This window comes from Globicephala melas, unplaced genomic scaffold, assembly GCF_963455315.2.
Source record: "Globicephala melas unplaced genomic scaffold, mGloMel1.2 SCAFFOLD_182, whole genome shotgun sequence".
Lineage (NCBI taxonomy): Eukaryota > Metazoa > Chordata > Mammalia > Artiodactyla > Delphinidae > Globicephala > Globicephala melas.
Window position 1 is genome coordinate 286,070 of NW_027207354.1, and position 18,799 is coordinate 304,868.

Consider the following 18,799-nt stretch of genomic DNA (forward strand, 5'->3'; position numbering starts at 1 on the left):
TGCTTGTCTGTGGGGAAAGGCGAGATGGGTCAGGGCCTGGGTTCCTGAGGGGCTGAGAATCAAGGCAGGGATAGAAGAAAGGGGACAGGCCCACATCCCCTGAACCCACGCCGGCGCCCACTCACCTTTGTGGAAAATACGATTGAAAAGTGCCCGCAAGAATCTCTTCAGATGCCTCCAGAGTTGAGGGAAGAAGGGGAGGGGGGAGGCCGGGAGCAGGGTGAGCCCTGAAATCCAACCCTTGTCCCGGTCACACCCCAGCAGCCCTCCCACCTCAGCCCCTTCAAGACCCCAGGGCTCCCCCAACCGCGCTGCACAGATCCTGCCCTGACCATAGTCACCATGTTGATCCCCACGTTGAGCAAGATGAAGCTGACCGGGATCAGAAGAATTGAGTATCCTTGCTCCTGGCATTTCCTGGGGATGGGGCCAGTGAACGGCTCGGCTCGGTAGTAGTTTCGCTCACCCATGGCCGTTGGTCCCAGGACTGCCTGGGCCCTCTGCCCTCCAGTTTTAACTGGGAGCCAGACTGGGTCATAATGGGGCAGGTGGTGAGGTCACAGTGAGGGAGGGGGATGAAAAGGAGGGCCCAGAGTGGCATTCCCTGGTAACCAGGGTCAGGTAAGCTGAGCCTGGACAGTCAAACAGGGCCCGGTGGCCGGCATACATCCCCTCGAGCGGTCATTCATTCGCTCACCGCCCGCTGACTCACTTGTTCAAATGACACATTGCGTCTCTTGGCCCCTCTTGAGACTAGGAAGACCTTGGCCTCAGAGGCCTGCTGAAGGCCTGGCTGGAGTCCAGAGCCTCAGCCTTCTTCATGCCCTTCACTGGGCCTGGAGCTGGACCTGCCCAGATGTGGAACCTCCCAGTTTGGAAGCAACTTCTTGTATGAGGCTCTCTGTGGACAGGGACAGCTGAGACACAGAGGAGGTGCCCAGAGACCAGGGGTTTGGAGTCTGCAGCTGCAGATGTACTTAGTGCATGGTATAGGACCAGGAGGGGCCTGCTGGCAGAACTGTGGCCACTAAACCAAAGGGACCCTCAGGCCAAGAAGGGGACACTGGCTTCTTATTGCAGGAAGCCAAGCGCAGGGACCCAGGCTGGCAGAAGGAGTGGCGCTTCCAAGCCACAGACCACCAATGTTTCCTGGACTCTGGCGCTCTTTATTCCTCTCTCCATGCCCTGCCGCCCCCTGCCCCTGCCCCCACTTGCTGCTGGTAAGTTCACTTTCCCAGTCTGGCTCCCGTGCAGAGAGGGCCTGGAGGCCGAGGTGGAAGGTAGCAGCGAGTTGGCCCGCGCTTGGCCCTCCTGCGGTTGCCGCTTCAGCACCAGACTGTCATACACCTGGTAGTTGGCATTGCCTCCCGGGTTCCGGCTGAGTGGCATGAAGGTGGGCGGGGGTGGAGGGTGCTCGGTAGCCTGGACGTCGGGCAGGAGGTGAGAGGGGCGGAGGAGCAGCGCTGAGCTGGGAGCCGGGGCCCGCTGGTCCGAGGCCTCGGCCAGTACCGTGAGGGAGGCGGAGGTGGCCACAGGGCGCCGCAAGGGCAGGATCTCAGCCCATTCGGCCGCCGGGTGCCGCACCTCGTGGGGATCGCGGGAGTAATCCAAGTGTCCCGTGGAGGGATGCAGGCTGCGGTTGGACTCGCTGTGAGCACAGCTGGGGAGGCTACGTCTGTGGGCCGGTGGGGTGTCGCGCTACCAGGCGTCGGGCCGGTAGACCCGAGGCACCAGAGCGGATGGAGGCTCAGAGCCCTCCAGACCCAGACTCCGCCATGGGCCCAGTTGCCGTCCTTTCGGCCCGCGAGCCCCTCGACCTGCACCTGGCCGCCCCCACCGGCGCCCAGCCCCGGCGCCGCCACCTGTGTGCCGGTGTGTCCCTCCACAGCTCCCTCCGACAAAAGCCCCACCCCCACCCCGCCCCTCTGGCGTGTCAGCGCGGCCGGGTGCGGGAGCGGGATCGAGGGCAGGGGCCGCTTCCCCGGGCCTGCCGGCCACCAGGGGCGGGGTCCTGAGCTCGGCGGGGGGTGTGGGGGCAAGGGTGGCCTTGCCGGGGCTGAGGGGCCGTGGCGACTCAATGGTGGCTCCCGGTGGCTTCGGGCCAGCTGCTGTCGGGCAGGAGGGCCGGCCCGGGCTGCGGCCGGGCTGCGCCTAGGGCCGCGTGGGCGGGCAGGGCCGATGCCCAAGGGACCGCGGGCCCCGGGCCCTGAAGCCTCCGGGGCCACGTCCCTGTGAGCGACGTGCGGGATCTTGGGCGGGGCGCCAAGCGCCGAAGGGTTTGCTGGGTCACGGCCGCCCTGGGCTGGGAGGTGGTCGCCAAACCCTCCGCCGCCGCCCGATACCCGAGACCTCCGTTGCCCCTGCCTGGGCGGGCGAGGGGGCCCTGCCGGGGCGGGCCGGCCGCCAGGCTGGCGTTAAGGCGCCAGCGCCAGCGAAACTGGGCCTCAAGAGGCCGCCCGCGGCCCCCCGCCCCCGTCTACGGCCATACCACCCTGAACGCGCCCGATCTCGTCTGATCTCGGAAGCTAAGCAGGGTCGGGCCTGGTTAGTACTTGGATGGGAGACCGCCTGGGAATACCGGGTGCTGTAGGCTTTTTGCCTCCCGCTCCGCCCGCCTTCTCCTTTACTCGCCCGCGGCGGGGGCCGCCGGCTCCGCCCCCGCCGGGCCCCGCTGCAGGCCCCACCTCCTCAGGCCCCTCCCACCACGGCGCGCGCCGGCGGGGTCGCTCCCCGCCGGCCCGGCCGGCCAGGCGGCCAGAAGGCGGCCCTGGAAGGCAGGCGCACCCCAGACGCTCCCGGGGTGGCTGGCCCGGACCCAGACTCCGCCGCGGGCCCAGTTGCCGTCCTTTCGGCCCGCGAGCCCCTCGACCTGCACCTGGCCGCCCCCACCGGCGCCCAGCCCCGGCGCCGCCACCTGTGTGCCGGTGTGTCCCTCCACAGCTCCCTCCGACAAAAGCCCCCCCCCACCCCGCCCCTCTGGCGTGTCACCGCGGCCGGGTGCGGGAGCGGGATCGAGGGCAGGGGCCGCTTCCCCGGGCCTGCCGGCCACCAGGGGCGGGGTCCTGAGCTCGGCGGGGGGTGTGGGGGCAAGGGTGGCCTTGCCGGGGCTGAGGGGCCGTGGCGACTCAATGGTGGCTCCCGGTGGCTTCGGGCCAGCTGCTGTCGGGCAGGAGGGCCGGCCCGGGCTGCGGCCGGGCTGCGCCTAGGGCCGCGTGGGCGGGCAGGGCCGATGCCCAAGGGACCGCGGGCCCCGGGCCCTGAAGCCTCCGGGGCCACGTCCCTGTGAGCGACGTGCGGGATCTTGGGCGGGGCGCCAAGCGCCGAAGGGTTTGCTGGGTCACGGCCGCCCTGGGCTGGGAGGTGGTCGCCAAACCCTCCGCCGCCGCCCGATACCCGAGACCTCCGTTGCCCCTGCCTGGGCGGGCGAGGGGGCCCTGCCGGGGCGGGCCGGCCGCCAGGCTGGCGTTAAGGCGCCAGCGCCAGCGAAACTGGGCCTCAAGAGGCCGCCCGCGGCCCCCCGCCCCCGTCTACGGCCATACCACCCTGAACGCGCCCGATCTCGTCTGATCTCGGAAGCTAAGCAGGGTCGGGCCTGGTTAGTACTTGGATGGGAGACCGCCTGGGAATACCGGGTGCTGTAGGCTTTTTGCCTCCCGCTCCGCCCGCCTTCTCCTTTACTCGCCCGCGGCGGGGGGGCCGCCGGCTCCGCCCCCGCCGAGCCCCGCTGCAGGCAGTAGTCAAGGTGGGTTTACCTGCCCGAGCAGGAAGCTTGGGCGATGGCAGAAGTGGGAAGAAACTCTTGAGCACAGGTTCTTGGGATCCACGGAGCAGCGCATGCACATGCGATGGGTGCCTACACAGCTGGCTTGCTTGTCTGTGGGGAAAGGCGAGATGGGTCAGGGCCTGGGTTCCTGAGGGGCTGAGAATCAAGGCAGGGATAGAAGAAAGGGGACAGGCCCACATCCCCTGAACCCACGCCGGCGCCCACTCACCTTTGTGGAAAATACGATTGAAAAGTGCCCGCAAGAATCTCTTCAGATGCCTCCAGAGTTGAGGGAAGAAGGGGAGGGGGGAGGCCGGGAGCAGGGTGAGCCCTGAAATCCAACCCTTGTCCCGGTCACACCCCAGCAGCCCTCCCACCTCAGCCCCTTCAAGACCCCAGGGCTCCCCCAACCGCGCTGCACAGATCCTGCCCTGACCATAGTCACCATGTTGATCCCCACGTTGAGCAAGATGAAGCTGACCGGGATCAGAAGAATTGAGTATCCTTGCTCCTGGCATTTCCTGGGGATGGGGCCAGTGAACGGCTCGGCTCGGTAGTAGTTTCGCTCACCCATGGCCGTTGGTCCCAGGACTGCCTGGGCCCTCTGCCCTCCAGTTTTAACTGGGAGCCAGACTGGGTCATAATGGGGCAGGTGGTGAGGTCACAGTGAGGGAGGGGGATGAAAAGGAGGGCCCAGAGTGGCATTCCCTGGTAACCAGGGTCAGGTAAGCTGAGCCTGGACAGTCAAACAGGGCCCGGTGGCCGGCATACATCCCCTCGAGCGGTCATTCATTCGCTCACCGCCCGCTGACTCACTTGTTCAAATGACACATTGCGTCTCTTGGCCCCTCTTGAGACTAGGAAGACCTTGGCCTCAGAGGCCTGCTGAAGGCCTGGCTGGAGTCCAGAGCCTCAGCCTTCTTCATGCCCTTCACTGGGCCTGGAGCTGGACCTGCCCAGATGTGGAACCTCCCAGTTTGGAAGCAACTTCTTGTATGAGGCTCTCTGTGGACAGGGACAGCTGAGACACAGAGGAGGTGCCCAGAGACCAGGGGTTTGGAGTCTGCAGCTGCAGATGTACTTAGTGCATGGTATAGGACCAGGAGGGGCCTGCTGGCAGAACTGTGGCCACTAAACCAAAGGGACCCTCAGGCCAAGAAGGGGACACTGGCTTCTTATTGCAGGAAGCCAAGCGCAGGGACCCAGGCTGGCAGAAGGAGTGGCGCTTCCAAGCCACAGACCACCAATGTTTCCTGGACTCTGGCGCTCTTTATTCCTCTCTCCATGCCCTGCCGCCCCCTGCCCCTGCCCCCACTTGCTGCTGGTAAGTTCACTTTCCCAGTCTGGCTCCCGTGCAGAGAGGGCCTGGAGGCCGAGGTGGAAGGTAGCAGCGAGTTGGCCCGCGCTTGGCCCTCCTGCGGTTGCCGCTTCAGCACCAGACTGTCATACACCTGGTAGTTGGCATTGCCTCCCGGGTTCCGGCTGAGTGGCATGAAGGTGGGCGGGGGTGGAGGGTGCTCGGTAGCCTGGACGTCGGGCAGGAGGTGAGAGGGGCGGAGGAGCAGCGCTGAGCTGGGAGCCGGGGCCCGCTGGTCCGAGGCCTCGGCCAGTACCGTGAGGGAGGCGGAGGTGGCCACAGGGCGCCGCAAGGGCAGGATCTCAGCCCATTCGGCCGCCGGGTGCCGCACCTCGTGGGGATCGCGGGAGTAATCCAAGTGTCCCGTGGAGGGATGCAGGCTGCGGTTGGACTCGCTGTGAGCACAGCTGGGGAGGCTACGTCTGTGGGCCGGTGGGGTGTCGCGCTACCAGGCGTCGGGCCGGTAGACCCGAGGCACCAGAGCGGATGGAGGCTCAGAGCCCTCCAGACCCAGACTCCGCCATGGGCCCAGTTGCCGTCCTTTCGGCCCGCGAGCCCCTCGACCTGCACCTGGCCGCCCCCACCGGCGCCCAGCCCCGGCGCCGCCACCTGTGTGCCGGTGTGTCCCTCCACAGCTCCCTCCGACAAAAGCCCCACCCCCACCCCGCCCCTCTGGCGTGTCAGCGCGGCCGGGTGCGGGAGCGGGATCGAGGGCAGGGGCCGCTTCCCCGGGCCTGCCGGCCACCAGGGGCGGGGTCCTGAGCTCGGCGGGGGGTGTGGGGGCAAGGGTGGCCTTGCCGGGGCTGAGGGGCCGTGGCGACTCAATGGTGGCTCCCGGTGGCTTCGGGCCAGCTGCTGTCGGGCAGGAGGGCCGGCCCGGGCTGCGGCCGGGCTGCGCCTAGGGCCGCGTGGGCGGGCAGGGCCGATGCCCAAGGGACCGCGGGCCCCGGGCCCTGAAGCCTCCGGGGCCACGTCCCTGTGAGCGACGTGCGGGATCTTGGGCGGGGCGCCAAGCGCCGAAGGGTTTGCTGGGTCACGGCCGCCCTGGGCTGGGAGGTGGTCGCCAAACCCTCCGCCGCCGCCCGATACCCGAGACCTCCGTTGCCCCTGCCTGGGCGGGCGAGGGGGCCCTGCCGGGGCGGGCCGGCCACCAGGCTGGCGTTAAGGCGCCAGTGCCAGCGAAACTGGGCCTCAAGAGGCCGCCCGCGGCCCCCCGCCCCCGTCTACGGCCATACCACCCTGAACGCGCCCGATCTCGTCTGATCTCGGAAGCTAAGCAGGGTCGGGCCTGGTTAGTACTTGGATGGGAGACCGCCTGGGAATACCGGGTGCTGTAGGCTTTTTGCCTCCCGCTCCGCCCGCCTTCTCCTTTACTCGCCCGCGGCGGGGGCCGCCGGCTCCGCCCCCGCCGGGCCCCGCTGCAGGCCCCACCTCCTCAGGCCCCTCCCACCACGGCGCGCGCCGGCGGGGTCGCTCCCCGCCGGCCCGGCCGGCCAGGCGGCCAGAAGGCGGCCCTGGAAGGCAGGCGCACCCCAGACGCTCCCGGGCTGGCTGGCCCGGACCCAGACTCCGCCGCGGGCCCAGTTGCCGTCCTTTCGGCCCGCGAGCCCCTCGACCTGCACCTGGCCGCCCCCACCGGCGCCCAGCCCCGGCGCCGCCACCTGTGTGCCGGTGTGTCCCTCCACAGCTCCCTCCGACAAAAGCCTCCCCCCACCCCGCCCCTCTGGCGTGTCAGCGCGGCCGGGTGCGGGAGCGGGATCGAGGGCAGGGGCCGCTTCCCCGGGCCTGCCGGCCACCAGGGGCGGGGTCCTGAGCTCGGCGGGGGGTGTGGGGGCAAGGGTGGCCTTGCCGGGGCTGAGGGGCCGTGGCGACTCAATGGTGGCTCCCGGTGGCTTCGGGCCAGCTGCTGTCGGGCAGGAGGGCCGGCCCGGGCTGCGGCCGGGCTGCGCCTAGGGCCGCGTGGGCGGGCAGGGCCGATGCCCAAGGGACCGCGGGCCCCGGGCCCTGAAGCCTCCGGGGCCACGTCCCTGTGAGCGACGTGCGGGATCTTGGGCGGGGCGCCAAGCGCCGAAGGGTTTGCTGGGTCACGGCCGCCCTGGGCTGGGAGGTGGTCGCCAAACCCTCCGCCGCCGCCCGATACCCGAGACCTCCGTTGCCCCTGCCTGGGCGGGCGAGGGGGCCCTGCCGGGGCGGGCCGGCCGCCAGGCTGGCGTTAAGGCGCCAGCGCCAGCGAAACTGGGCCTCAAGAGGCCGCCCGCGGCCCCCCGCCCCCGTCTACGGCCATACCACCCTGAACGCGCCCGATCTCGTCTGATCTCGGAAGCTAAGCAGGGTCGGGCCTGGTTAGTACTTGGATGGGAGACCGCCTGGGAATACCGGGTGCTGTAGGCTTTTTGCCTCCCGCTCCGCCCGCCTTCTCCTTTACTCGCCCGCGGCGGGGGGGCCGCCGGCTCCGCCCCCGCCGAGCCCCGCTGCAGGCAGTAGTCAAGGTGGGTTTACCTGCCCGAGCAGGAAGCTTGGGCGATGGCAGAAGTGGGAAGAAACTCTTGAGCACAGGTTCTTGGGATCCACGGAGCAGCGCATGCACATGCGATGGGTGCCTACACAGCTGGCTTGCTTGTCTGTGGGGAAAGGCGAGATGGGTCAGGGCCTGGGTTCCTGAGGGGCTGAGAATCAAGGCAGGGATAGAAGAAAGGGGACAGGCCCACATCCCCTGAACCCACGCCGGCGCCCACTCACCTTTGTGGAAAATACGATTGAAAAGTGCCCGCAAGAATCTCTTCAGATGCCTCCAGAGTTGAGGGAAGAAGGGGAGGGGGGAGGCCGGGAGCAGGGTGAGCCCTGAAATCCAACCCTTGTCCCGGTCACACCCCAGCAGCCCTCCCACCTCAGCCCCTTCAAGACCCCAGGGCTCCCCCAACCGCGCTGCACAGATCCTGCCCTGACCATAGTCACCATGTTGATCCCCACGTTGAGCAAGATGAAGCTGACCGGGATCAGAAGAATTGAGTATCCTTGCTCCTGGCATTTCCTGGGGATGGGGCCAGTGAACGGCTCGGCTCGGTAGTAGTTTCGCTCACCCATGGCCGTTGGTCCCAGGACTGCCTGGGCCCTCTGCCCTCCAGTTTTAACTGGGAGCCAGACTGGGTCATAATGGGGCAGGTGGTGAGGTCACAGTGAGGGAGGGGGATGAAAAGGAGGGCCCAGAGTGGCATTCCCTGGTAACCAGGGTCAGGTAAGCTGAGCCTGGACAGTCAAACAGGGCCCGGTGGCCGGCATACATCCCCTCGAGCGGTCATTCATTCGCTCACCGCCCGCTGACTCACTTGTTCAAATGACACATTGCGTCTCTTGGCCCCTCTTGAGACTAGGAAGACCTTGGCCTCAGAGGCCTGCTGAAGGCCTGGCTGGAGTCCAGAGCCTCAGCCTTCTTCATGCCCTTCACTGGGCCTGGAGCTGGACCTGCCCAGATGTGGAACCTCCCAGTTTGGAAGCAACTTCTTGTATGAGGCTCTCTGTGGACAGGGACAGCTGAGACACAGAGGAGGTGCCCAGAGACCAGGGGTTTGGAGTCTGCAGCTGCAGATGTACTTAGTGCATGGTATAGGACCAGGAGGGGCCTGCTGGCAGAACTGTGGCCACTAAACCAAAGGGACCCTCAGGCCAAGAAGGGGACACTGGCTTCTTATTGCAGGAAGCCAAGCGCAGGGACCCAGGCTGGCAGAAGGAGTGGCGCTTCCAAGCCACAGACCACCAATGTTTCCTGGACTCTGGCGCTCTTTATTCCTCTCTCCATGCCCTGCCGCCCCCTGCCCCTGCCCCCACTTGCTGCTGGTAAGTTCACTTTCCCAGTCTGGCTCCCGTGCAGAGAGGGCCTGGAGGCCGAGGTGGAAGGTAGCAGCGAGTTGGCCCGCGCTTGGCCCTCCTGCGGTTGCCGCTTCAGCACCAGACTGTCATACACCTGGTAGTTGGCATTGCCTCCCGGGTTCCGGCTGAGTGGCATGAAGGTGGGCGGGGGTGGAGGGTGCTCGGTAGCCTGGACGTCGGGCAGGAGGTGAGAGGGGCGGAGGAGCAGCGCTGAGCTGGGAGCCGGGGCCCGCTGGTCCGAGGCCTCGGCCAGTACCGTGAGGGAGGCGGAGGTGGCCACAGGGCGCCGCAAGGGCAGGATCTCAGCCCATTCGGCCGCCGGGTGCCGCACCTCGTGGGGATCGCGGGAGTAATCCAAGTGTCCCGTGGAGGGATGCAGGCTGCGGTTGGACTCGCTGTGAGCACAGCTGGGGAGGCTACGTCTGTGGGCCGGTGGGGTGTCGCGCTACCAGGCGTCGGGCCGGTAGACCCGAGGCACCAGAGCGGATGGAGGCTCAGAGCCCTCCAGACCCAGACTCCGCCATGGGCCCAGTTGCCGTCCTTTCGGCCCGCGAGCCCCTCGACCTGCACCTGGCCGCCCCCACCGGCGCCCAGCCCCGGCGCCGCCACCTGTGTGCCGGTGTGTCCCTCCACAGCTCCCTCCGACAAAAGCCCCACCCCCACCCCGCCCCTCTGGCGTGTCAGCGCGGCCGGGTGCGGGAGCGGGATCGAGGGCAGGGGCCGCTTCCCCGGGCCTGCCGGCCACCAGGGGCGGGGTCCTGAGCTCGGCGGGGGGTGTGGGGGCAAGGGTGGCCTTGCCGGGGCTGAGGGGCCGTGGCGACTCAATGGTGGCTCCCGGTGGCTTCGGGCCAGCTGCTGTCGGGCAGGAGGGCCGGCCCGGGCTGCGGCCGGGCTGCGCCTAGGGCCGCGTGGGCGGGCAGGGCCGATGCCCAAGGGACCGCGGGCCCCGGGCCCTGAAGCCTCCGGGGCCACGTCCCTGTGAGCGACGTGCGGGATCTTGGGCGGGGCGCCAAGCGCCGAAGGGTTTGCTGGGTCACGGCCGCCCTGGGCTGGGAGGTGGTCGCCAAACCCTCCGCCGCCGCCCGATACCCGAGACCTCCGTTGCCCCTGCCTGGGCGGGCGAGGGGGCCCTGCCGGGGCGGGCCGGCCGCCAGGCTGGCGTTAAGGCGCCAGCGCCAGCGAAACTGGGCCTCAAGAGGCCGCCCGCGGCCCCCCGCCCCCGTCTACGGCCATACCACCCTGAACGCGCCCGATCTCGTCTGATCTCGGAAGCTAAGCAGGGTCGGGCCTGGTTAGTACTTGGATGGGAGACCGCCTGGGAATACCGGGTGCTGTAGGCTTTTTGCCTCCCGCTCCGCCCGCCTTCTCCTTTACTCGCCCGCGGCGGGGGCCGCCGGCTCCGCCCCCGCCGGGCCCCGCTGCAGGCCCCACCTCCTCAGGCCCCTCCCACCACGGCGCGCGCCGGCGGGGTCGCTCCCCGCCGGCCCGGCCGGCCAGGCGGCCAGAAGGCGGCCCTGGAAGGCAGGCGCACCCCAGACGCTCCCGGGGTGGCTGGCCCGGACCCAGACTCCGCCGCGGGCCCAGTTGCCGTCCTTTCGGCCCGCGAGCCCCTCGACCTGCACCTGGCCGCCCCCACCGGCGCCCAGCCCCGGCGCCGCCACCTGTGTGCCGGTGTGTCCCTCCACAGCTCCCTCCGACAAAAGCCCCCCCCCACCCCGCCCCTCTGGCGTGTCACCGCGGCCGGGTGCGGGAGCGGGATCGAGGGCAGGGGCCGCTTCCCCGGGCCTGCCGGCCACCAGGGGCGGGGTCCTGAGCTCGGCGGGGGGTGTGGGGGCAAGGGTGGCCTTGCCGGGGCTGAGGGGCCGTGGCGACTCAATGGTGGCTCCCGGTGGCTTCGGGCCAGCTGCTGTCGGGCAGGAGGGCCGGCCCGGGCTGCGGCCGGGCTGCGCCTAGGGCCGCGTGGGCGGGCAGGGCCGATGCCCAAGGGACCGCGGGCCCCGGGCCCTGAAGCCTCCGGGGCCACGTCCCTGTGAGCGACGTGCGGGATCTTGGGCGGGGCGCCAAGCGCCGAAGGGTTTGCTGGGTCACGGCCGCCCTGGGCTGGGAGGTGGTCGCCAAACCCTCCGCCGCCGCCCGATACCCGAGACCTCCGTTGCCCCTGCCTGGGCGGGCGAGGGGGCCCTGCCGGGGCGGGCCGGCCGCCAGGCTGGCGTTAAGGCGCCAGCGCCAGCGAAACTGGGCCTCAAGAGGCCGCCCGCGGCCCCCCGCCCCCGTCTACGGCCATACCACCCTGAACGCGCCCGATCTCGTCTGATCTCGGAAGCTAAGCAGGGTCGGGCCTGGTTAGTACTTGGATGGGAGACCGCCTGGGAATACCGGGTGCTGTAGGCTTTTTGCCTCCCGCTCCGCCCGCCTTCTCCTTTACTCGCCCGCGGCGGGGGGGCCGCCGGCTCCGCCCCCGCCGAGCCCCGCTGCAGGCAGTAGTCAAGGTGGGTTTACCTGCCCGAGCAGGAAGCTTGGGCGATGGCAGAAGTGGGAAGAAACTCTTGAGCACAGGTTCTTGGGATCCACGGAGCAGCGCATGCACATGCGATGGGTGCCTACACAGCTGGCTTGCTTGTCTGTGGGGAAAGGCGAGATGGGTCAGGGCCTGGGTTCCTGAGGGGCTGAGAATCAAGGCAGGGATAGAAGAAAGGGGACAGGCCCACATCCCCTGAACCCACGCCGGCGCCCACTCACCTTTGTGGAAAATACGATTGAAAAGTGCCCGCAAGAATCTCTTCAGATGCCTCCAGAGTTGAGGGAAGAAGGGGAGGGGGGAGGCCGGGAGCAGGGTGAGCCCTGAAATCCAACCCTTGTCCCGGTCACACCCCAGCAGCCCTCCCACCTCAGCCCCTTCAAGACCCCAGGGCTCCCCCAACCGCGCTGCACAGATCCTGCCCTGACCATAGTCACCATGTTGATCCCCACGTTGAGCAAGATGAAGCTGACCGGGATCAGAAGAATTGAGTATCCTTGCTCCTGGCATTTCCTGGGGATGGGACCAGTGAACGGCTCGGCTCGGTAGTAGTTTCGCTCACCCATGGCCGTTGGTCCCAGGACTGCCTGGGCCCTCTGCCCTCCAGTTTTAACTGGGAGCCAGACTGGGTCATAATGGGGCAGGTGGTGAGGTCACAGTGAGGGAGGGGGATGAAAAGGAGGGCCCAGAGTGGCATTCCCTGGTAACCAGGGTCAGGTAAGCTGAGCCTGGACAGTCAAACAGGGCCCGGTGGCCGGCATACATCCCCTCGAGCGGTCATTCATTCGCTCACCGCCCGCTGACTCACTTGTTCAAATGACACATTGCGTCTCTTGGCCCCTCTTGAGACTAGGAAGACCTTGGCCTCAGAGGCCTGCTGAAGGCCTGGCTGGAGTCCAGAGCCTCAGCCTTCTTCATGCCCTTCACTGGGCCTGGAGCTGGACCTGCCCAGATGTGGAACCTCCCAGTTTGGAAGCAACTTCTTGTATGAGGCTCTCTGTGGACAGGGACAGCTGAGACACAGAGGAGGTGCCCAGAGACCAGGGGTTTGGAGTCTGCAGCTGCAGATGTACTTAGTGCATGGTATAGGACCAGGAGGGGCCTGCTGGCAGAACTGTGGCCACTAAACCAAAGGGACCCTCAGGCCAAGAAGGGGACACTGGCTTCTTATTGCAGGAAGCCAAGCGCAGGGACCCAGGCTGGCAGAAGGAGTGGCGCTTCCAAGCCACAGACCACCAATGTTTCCTGGACTCTGGCGCTCTTTATTCCTCTCTCCATGCCCTGCCGCCCCCTGCCCCTGCCCCCACTTGCTGCTGGTAAGTTCACTTTCCCAGTCTGGCTCCCGTGCAGAGAGGGCCTGGAGGCCGAGGTGGAAGGTAGCAGCGAGTTGGCCCGCGCTTGGCCCTCCTGCGGTTGCCGCTTCAGCACCAGACTGTCATACACCTGGTAGTTGGCATTGCCTCCCGGGTTCCGGCTGAGTGGCATGAAGGTGGGCGGGGGTGGAGGGTGCTCGGTAGCCTGGACGTCGGGCAGGAGGTGAGAGGGGCGGAGGAGCAGCGCTGAGCTGGGAGCCGGGGCCCGCTGGTCCGAGGCCTCGGCCAGTACCGTGAGGGAGGCGGAGGTGGCCACAGGGCGCCGCAAGGGCAGGATCTCAGCCCATTCGGCCGCCGGGTGCCGCACCTCGTGGGGATCGCGGGAGTAATCCAAGTGTCCCGTGGAGGGATGCAGGCTGCGGTTGGACTCGCTGTGAGCACAGCTGGGGAGGCTACGTCTGTGGGCCGGTGGGGTGTCGCGCTACCAGGCGTCGGGCCGGTAGACCCGAGGCACCAGAGCGGATGGAGGCTCAGAGCCCTCCAGACCCAGACTCCGCCATGGGCCCAGTTGCCGTCCTTTCGGCCCGCGAGCCCCTCGACCTGCACCTGGCCGCCCCCACCGGCGCCCAGCCCCGGCGCCGCCACCTGTGTGCCGGTGTGTCCCTCCACAGCTCCCTCCGACAAAAGCCCCCCCCCACCCCGCCCCTCTGGCGTGTCACCGCGGCCGGGTGCGGGAGCGGGATCGAGGGCAGGGGCCGCTTCCCCGGGCCTGCCGGCCACCAGGGGCGGGGTCCTGAGCTCGGCGGGGGGTGTGGGGGCAAGGGTGGCCTTGCCGGGGCTGAGGGGCCGTGGCGACTCAATGGTGGCTCCCGGTGGCTTCGGGCCAGCTGCTGTCGGGCAGGAGGGCCGGCCCGGGCTGCGGCCGGGCTGCGCCTAGGGCCGCGTGGGCGGGCAGGGCCGATGCCCAAGGGACCGCGGGCCCCGGGCCCTGAAGCCTCCGGGGCCACGTCCCTGTGAGCGACGTGCGGGATCTTGGGCGGGGCGCCAAGCGCCGAAGGGTTTGCTGGGTCACGGCCGCCCTGGGCTGGGAGGTGGTCGCCAAACCCTCCGCCGCCGCCCGATACCCGAGACCTCCGTTGCCCCTGCCTGGGCGGGCGAGGGGGCCCTGCCGGGGCGGGCCGGCCGCCAGGCTGGCGTTAAGGCGCCAGCGCCAGCGAAACTGGGCCTCAAGAGGCCGCCCGCGGCCCCCCGCCCCCGTCTACGGCCATACCACCCTGAACGCGCCCGATCTCGTCTGATCTCGGAAGCTAAGCAGGGTCGGGCCTGGTTAGTACTTGGATGGGAGACCGCCTGGGAATACCGGGTGCTGTAGGCTTTTTGCCTCCCGCTCCGCCCGCCTTCTCCTTTACTCGCCCGCGGCGGGGGGGCCGCCGGCTCCGCCCCCGCCGAGCCCCGCTGCAGGCAGTAGTCAAGGTGGGTTTACCTGCCCGAGCAGGAAGCTTGGGCGATGGCAGAAGTGGGAAGAAACTCTTGAGCACAGGTTCTTGGGATCCACGGAGCAGCGCATGCACATGCGATGGGTGCCTACACAGCTGGCTTGCTTGTCTGTGGGGAAAGGCGAGATGGGTCAGGGCCTGGGTTCCTGAGGGGCTGAGAATCAAGGCAGGGATAGAAGAAAGGGGACAGGCCCACATCCCCTGAACCCACGCCGGCGCCCACTCACCTTTGTGGAAAATACGATTGAAAAGTGCCCGCAAGAATCTCTTCAGATGCCTCCAGAGTTGAGGCAAGAAGGGGAGGGGGGAGGCCGGGAGCAGGGTGAGCCCTGAAATCCAACCCTTGTCCCGGTCACACCCCAGCAGCCCTCCCACCTCAGCCCCTTCAAGACCCCAGGGCTCCCCCAACCGCGCTGCACAGATCCTGCCCTGACCATAGTCACCATGTTGATCCCCACGTTGAGCAAGATGAAGCTGACCGGGATCAGAAGAATTGAGTATCCTTGCTCCTGGCATTTCCTGGGGATGGGGCCAGTGAACGGCTCGGCTCGGTAGTAGTTTCGCTCACCCATGGCCGTTGGTCCCAGGACTGCCTGGGCCCTCTGCCCTCCAGTTTTAACTGGGAGCCAGACTGGGTCATAATGGGGCAGGTGGTGAGGTCACAGTGAGGGAGGGGGATGAAAAGGAGGGCCCAGAGTGGCATTCCCTGGTAACCAGGGTCAGGTAAGCTGAGCCTGGACAGTCAAACAGGGCCCGGTGGCCGGCATACATCCCCTCGAGCGGTCATTCATTCGCTCACCGCCCGCTGACTCACTTGTTCAAATGACACATTGCGTCTCTTGGCCCCTCTTGAGACTAGGAAGACCTTGGCCTCAGAGGCCTGCTGAAGGCCTGGCTGGAGTCCAGAGCCTCAGCCTTCTTCATGCCCTTCACTGGGCCTGGAGCTGGACCTGCCCAGATGTGGAACCTCCCAGTTTGGAAGCAACTTCTTGTATGAGGCTCTCTGTGGACAGGGACAGCTGAGACACAGAGGAGGTGCCCAGAGACCAGGGGTTTGGAGTCTGCAGCTGCAGATGTACTTAGTGCATGGTATAGGACCAGGAGGGGCCTGCTGGCAGAACTGTGGCCACTAAACCAAAGGGACCCTCAGGCCAAGAAGGGGACACTGGCTTCTTATTGCAGGAAGCCAAGCGCAGGGACCCAGGCTGGCAGAAGGAGTGGCGCTTCCAAGCCACAGACCACCAATGTTTCCTGGACTCTGGCGCTCTTTATTCCTCTCTCCATGCCCTGCCGCCCCCTGCCCCTGCCCCCACTTGCTGCTGGTAAGTTCATTTTCCCAGTCTGGCTCCCGTGCAGAGAGGGCCTGGAGGCCGAGGTGGAAGGTAGCAGCGAGTTGGCCCGCGCTTGGCCCTCCTGCGGTTGCCGCTTCAGCACCAGACTGTCATACACCTGGTAGTTGGCATTGCCTCCCGGGTTCCGGCTGAGTGGCATGAAGGTGGGCGGGGGTGGAGGGTGCTCGGTAGCCTGGACGTCGGGCAGGAGGTGAGAGGGGCGGAGGAGCAGCGCTGAGCTGGGAGCCGGGGCCCGCTGGTCCGAGGCCTCGGCCAGTACCGTGAGGGAGGCGGAGGTGGCCACAGGGCGCCGCAAGGGCAGGATCTCAGCCCATTCGGCCGCCGGGTGCCGCACCTCGTGGGGATCGCGGGAGTAATCCAAGTGTCCCGTGGAGGGATGCAGGCTGCGGTTGGACTCGCTGTGAGCACAGCTGGGGAGGCTACGTCTGTGGGCCGGTGGGGTGTCGCGCTACCAGGCGTCGGGCCGGTAGACCCGAGGCACCAGAGCGGATGGAGGCTCAGAGCCCTCCAGACCCAGACTCCGCCATGGGCCCAGTTGCCGTCCTTTCGGCCCGCGAGCCCCTCGACCTGCACCTGGCCGCCCCCACCGGCGCCCAGCCCCGGCGCCGCCACCTGTGTGCCGGTGTGTCCCTCCACAGCTCCCTCTGACAAAAGCCCCCCCCCACCCCGCCCCTCTGGCGTGTCACCGCGGCCGGGTGCGGGAGCGGGATCGAGGGCAGGGGCCGCTTCCCCGGGCCTGCCGGCCACCAGGGGCGGGGTCCTGAGCTCGGCGGGGGGTGTGGGGGCAAGGGTGGCCTTGCCGGGGCTGAGGGGCCGTGGCGACTCAATGGTGGCTCCCGGTGGCTTCGGGCCAGCTGCTGTCGGGCAGGAGGGCCGGCCCGGGCTGCGGCCGGGCTGCGCCTAGGGCCGCGTGGGCGGGCAGGGCCGATGCCCAAGGGACCGCGGGCCCCGGGCCCTGAAGCCTCCGGGGCCACGTCCCTGTGAGCGACGTGCGGGATCTTGGGCGGGGCGCCAAGCGCCGAAGGGTTTGCTGGGTCACGGCCGCCCTGGGCTGGGAGGTGGTCGCCAAACCCTCCGCCGCCGCCCGATACCCGAGACCTCCGTTGCCCCGGCCTGGGCGGGCGAGGGGGCCCTGCCGGGGCGGGCCGGCCGCCAGGCTGGCGTTAAGGCGCCAGCGCCAGCGAAACTGGGCCTCAAGAGGCCGCCCGCGGCCCCCCGCCCCCGTCTACGGCCATACCACCCTGAACGCGCCCGATCTCGTCTGATCTCGGAAGCTAAGCAGGGTCGGGCCTGGTTAGTACTTGGATGGGAGACCGCCTGGGAATACCGGGTGCTGTAGGCTTTTTGCCTCCCGCTCCGCCCGCCTTCTCCTTTACTCGCCCGCGGCGGGGGCCGCCGGCTCCGCCCCCGCCGGGCCCCGCTGCAGGCCCCACCTCCTCAGGCCCCTCCCACCACCGCGTGCGCCGGCGGGGTCGCTCCCCGCCGGCCCGGCCGGCCAGGCGGCCAGAAGGCGGCCCTGGAAGGCAGCCGCACCCCAGACGCTGCCGGGGTGGCCGGCCCGGACCCAGACTCCGCCTCGGGCCCAGTTGCCGTCCTTTCGGCCCGCGAGCCCCTCGACCTGCACCTGGCCGCCCCCACCGGCGCCCAGCCCCGGCGCCGCCACCTGTGTGCCGGTGTGTCCCTCCACAGCTCCCTCCGACAAAATCCTCGCCCCACCACCACCCCGCCCCTCTGGCGTGTCACCGCGGCCGGGTGCGGGAGCGGGATCGAGGGCAGGGGCCGCTTCCCCGGGCCTGCCGGCCACCAGGGGCGGGGTCCTGAGCTCGGCGGGGGGTGTGGGGGCAAGGGTGGCCTTGCCGGGGCTGAGGGGCCGTGGCGACTCAATGGTGGCTCCCAGTGGCTTCGGGCCAGCTGCTGTCGGGCAGGAGGGCCGGCCCGGGCTGCGGCCGGGCTGCGCCTAGGGCCGCGTGGGCGGGCAGGGCCGATGCCCAAGGGACCGCGGGCCCCGGGCCCTGAAGCCTCCGGGGCCACGTCCCTGTGAGCGACGTGCGGGATCTTGGGCGGGGCGCCAAGCGCCGAAGGGTTTGCTGGGTCACGGCCGCCCTGGGCTGGGAGGTGGTCGCCAAACCCTCCGCCGCCGCCCGATACCCGAGACCTCCGTTGCCCCTGCCTGGGCGGGCGAGGGGGCCCTGCCGGGGCGGGCCGGCCGCCAGGCTGGCGTTAAGGCGCCAGCGCCAGCGAAACTGGGCCTCAAGAGGCCGCCCGCGGCCCCCCGCCCCCGTCTACGGCCATACCACCCTGAACGCGCCCGATCTCGTCTGATCTCGGAAGCTAAGCAGGGTCGGGCCTGGTTAGTACTTGGATGGGAGACCGCCTGGGAATACCGGGTGCTGTAGGCTTTTTGCCTCCCGCTCCGCCCGCCTTCTCCTTTACTCGCCCGCGGCGGGGGGGCCGCCGGCTCCGCCCCCGCCGAGCCCCGCTGCAGGCAGTAGTCAAGGTGGGTTTACCTGCCCGAGCAGGAAGCTTGGGCGATGGCAGAAGTGGGAAGAAACTCTTGAGCACAGGTTCTTGGGATCCACGGAGCAGCGCATGCACATGCGATGGGTGCCTACACAGCTGGCTTGCTTGTCTGTGGGGAAAGGCGAGATGGGTCAGGGCCTGGGTTCCTGAGGGGCTGAGAATCAAGGCAGGGATAGAAGAAAGGGGACAGGCCCACATCCCCTGAACCCACGCCGGCGCCCACTCACCTTTGTGGAAAATACGATTGAAAAGTGCCCGCAAGAATCTCTTCAGATGCCTCCAGAGTTGAGGGAAGAAGGGGAGGGGGGAGGCCGGGAGCAGGGTGAGCCCTGAAATCCAACCCTTGTCCCGGTCACACCCCAGCAGCCCTCCCACCTCAGCCCCTTCAAGACCCCAGGGCTCCCCCAACCGCGCTGCACAGATCCTGCCCTGACCATAGTCACCATGTTGATCCCCACGTTGAGCAAGATGAAGCTGACCGGGATCAGAAGAATTGAGTATCCTTGCTCCTGGCATTTCCTGGGGATGGGGCCAGTGAACGGCTCGGCTCGGTAGTAGTTTCGCTCACCCATGGCCGTTGGTCCCAGGACTGCCTGGGCCCTCTGCCCTCCAG

At 68.5% G+C, this 18,799-nt stretch overlaps 9 non-coding genes across 9 annotated transcripts; all 9 read left to right on the forward strand.

The window, feature by feature from the left end:
- The first annotated feature begins 2,474 nt into the window (after positions 1-2,474).
- LOC132595447 (5S ribosomal RNA) lies at positions 2,475-2,593 on the forward strand. The gene has a single exon (XR_009561589.1). It is a non-coding gene; the product is annotated as a 5S ribosomal RNA (ribosomal RNA).
- Positions 2,594-3,525: 932 nt separating this feature from the next.
- Positions 3,526-3,644, forward strand: LOC132595448 (5S ribosomal RNA). Its single transcript, XR_009561590.1, has one exon. It is a non-coding gene; the product is annotated as a 5S ribosomal RNA (ribosomal RNA).
- Positions 3,645-6,341: 2,697 nt separating this feature from the next.
- On the forward strand, positions 6,342-6,460 carry LOC132595450 (5S ribosomal RNA). The gene has a single exon (XR_009561592.1). It is a non-coding gene; the product is annotated as a 5S ribosomal RNA (ribosomal RNA).
- A 932-nt stretch (positions 6,461-7,392) lies between these two features.
- LOC132595451 (5S ribosomal RNA) lies at positions 7,393-7,511 on the forward strand. Its single transcript, XR_009561593.1, has one exon. It is a non-coding gene; the product is annotated as a 5S ribosomal RNA (ribosomal RNA).
- Positions 7,512-10,208: 2,697 nt separating this feature from the next.
- Positions 10,209-10,327, forward strand: LOC132595452 (5S ribosomal RNA). The gene has a single exon (XR_009561594.1). It is a non-coding gene; the product is annotated as a 5S ribosomal RNA (ribosomal RNA).
- A 932-nt stretch (positions 10,328-11,259) lies between these two features.
- On the forward strand, positions 11,260-11,378 carry LOC132595453 (5S ribosomal RNA). The gene has a single exon (XR_009561595.1). It is a non-coding gene; the product is annotated as a 5S ribosomal RNA (ribosomal RNA).
- Positions 11,379-14,074: 2,696 nt separating this feature from the next.
- On the forward strand, positions 14,075-14,193 carry LOC132595454 (5S ribosomal RNA). The gene has a single exon (XR_009561596.1). It is a non-coding gene; the product is annotated as a 5S ribosomal RNA (ribosomal RNA).
- Positions 14,194-16,889: 2,696 nt separating this feature from the next.
- On the forward strand, positions 16,890-17,008 carry LOC132595455 (5S ribosomal RNA). Its single transcript, XR_009561597.1, has one exon. It is a non-coding gene; the product is annotated as a 5S ribosomal RNA (ribosomal RNA).
- A 938-nt stretch (positions 17,009-17,946) lies between these two features.
- LOC132595456 (5S ribosomal RNA) lies at positions 17,947-18,065 on the forward strand. Its single transcript, XR_009561598.1, has one exon. It is a non-coding gene; the product is annotated as a 5S ribosomal RNA (ribosomal RNA).
- Positions 18,066-18,799: the final 734 nt, after the last annotated feature.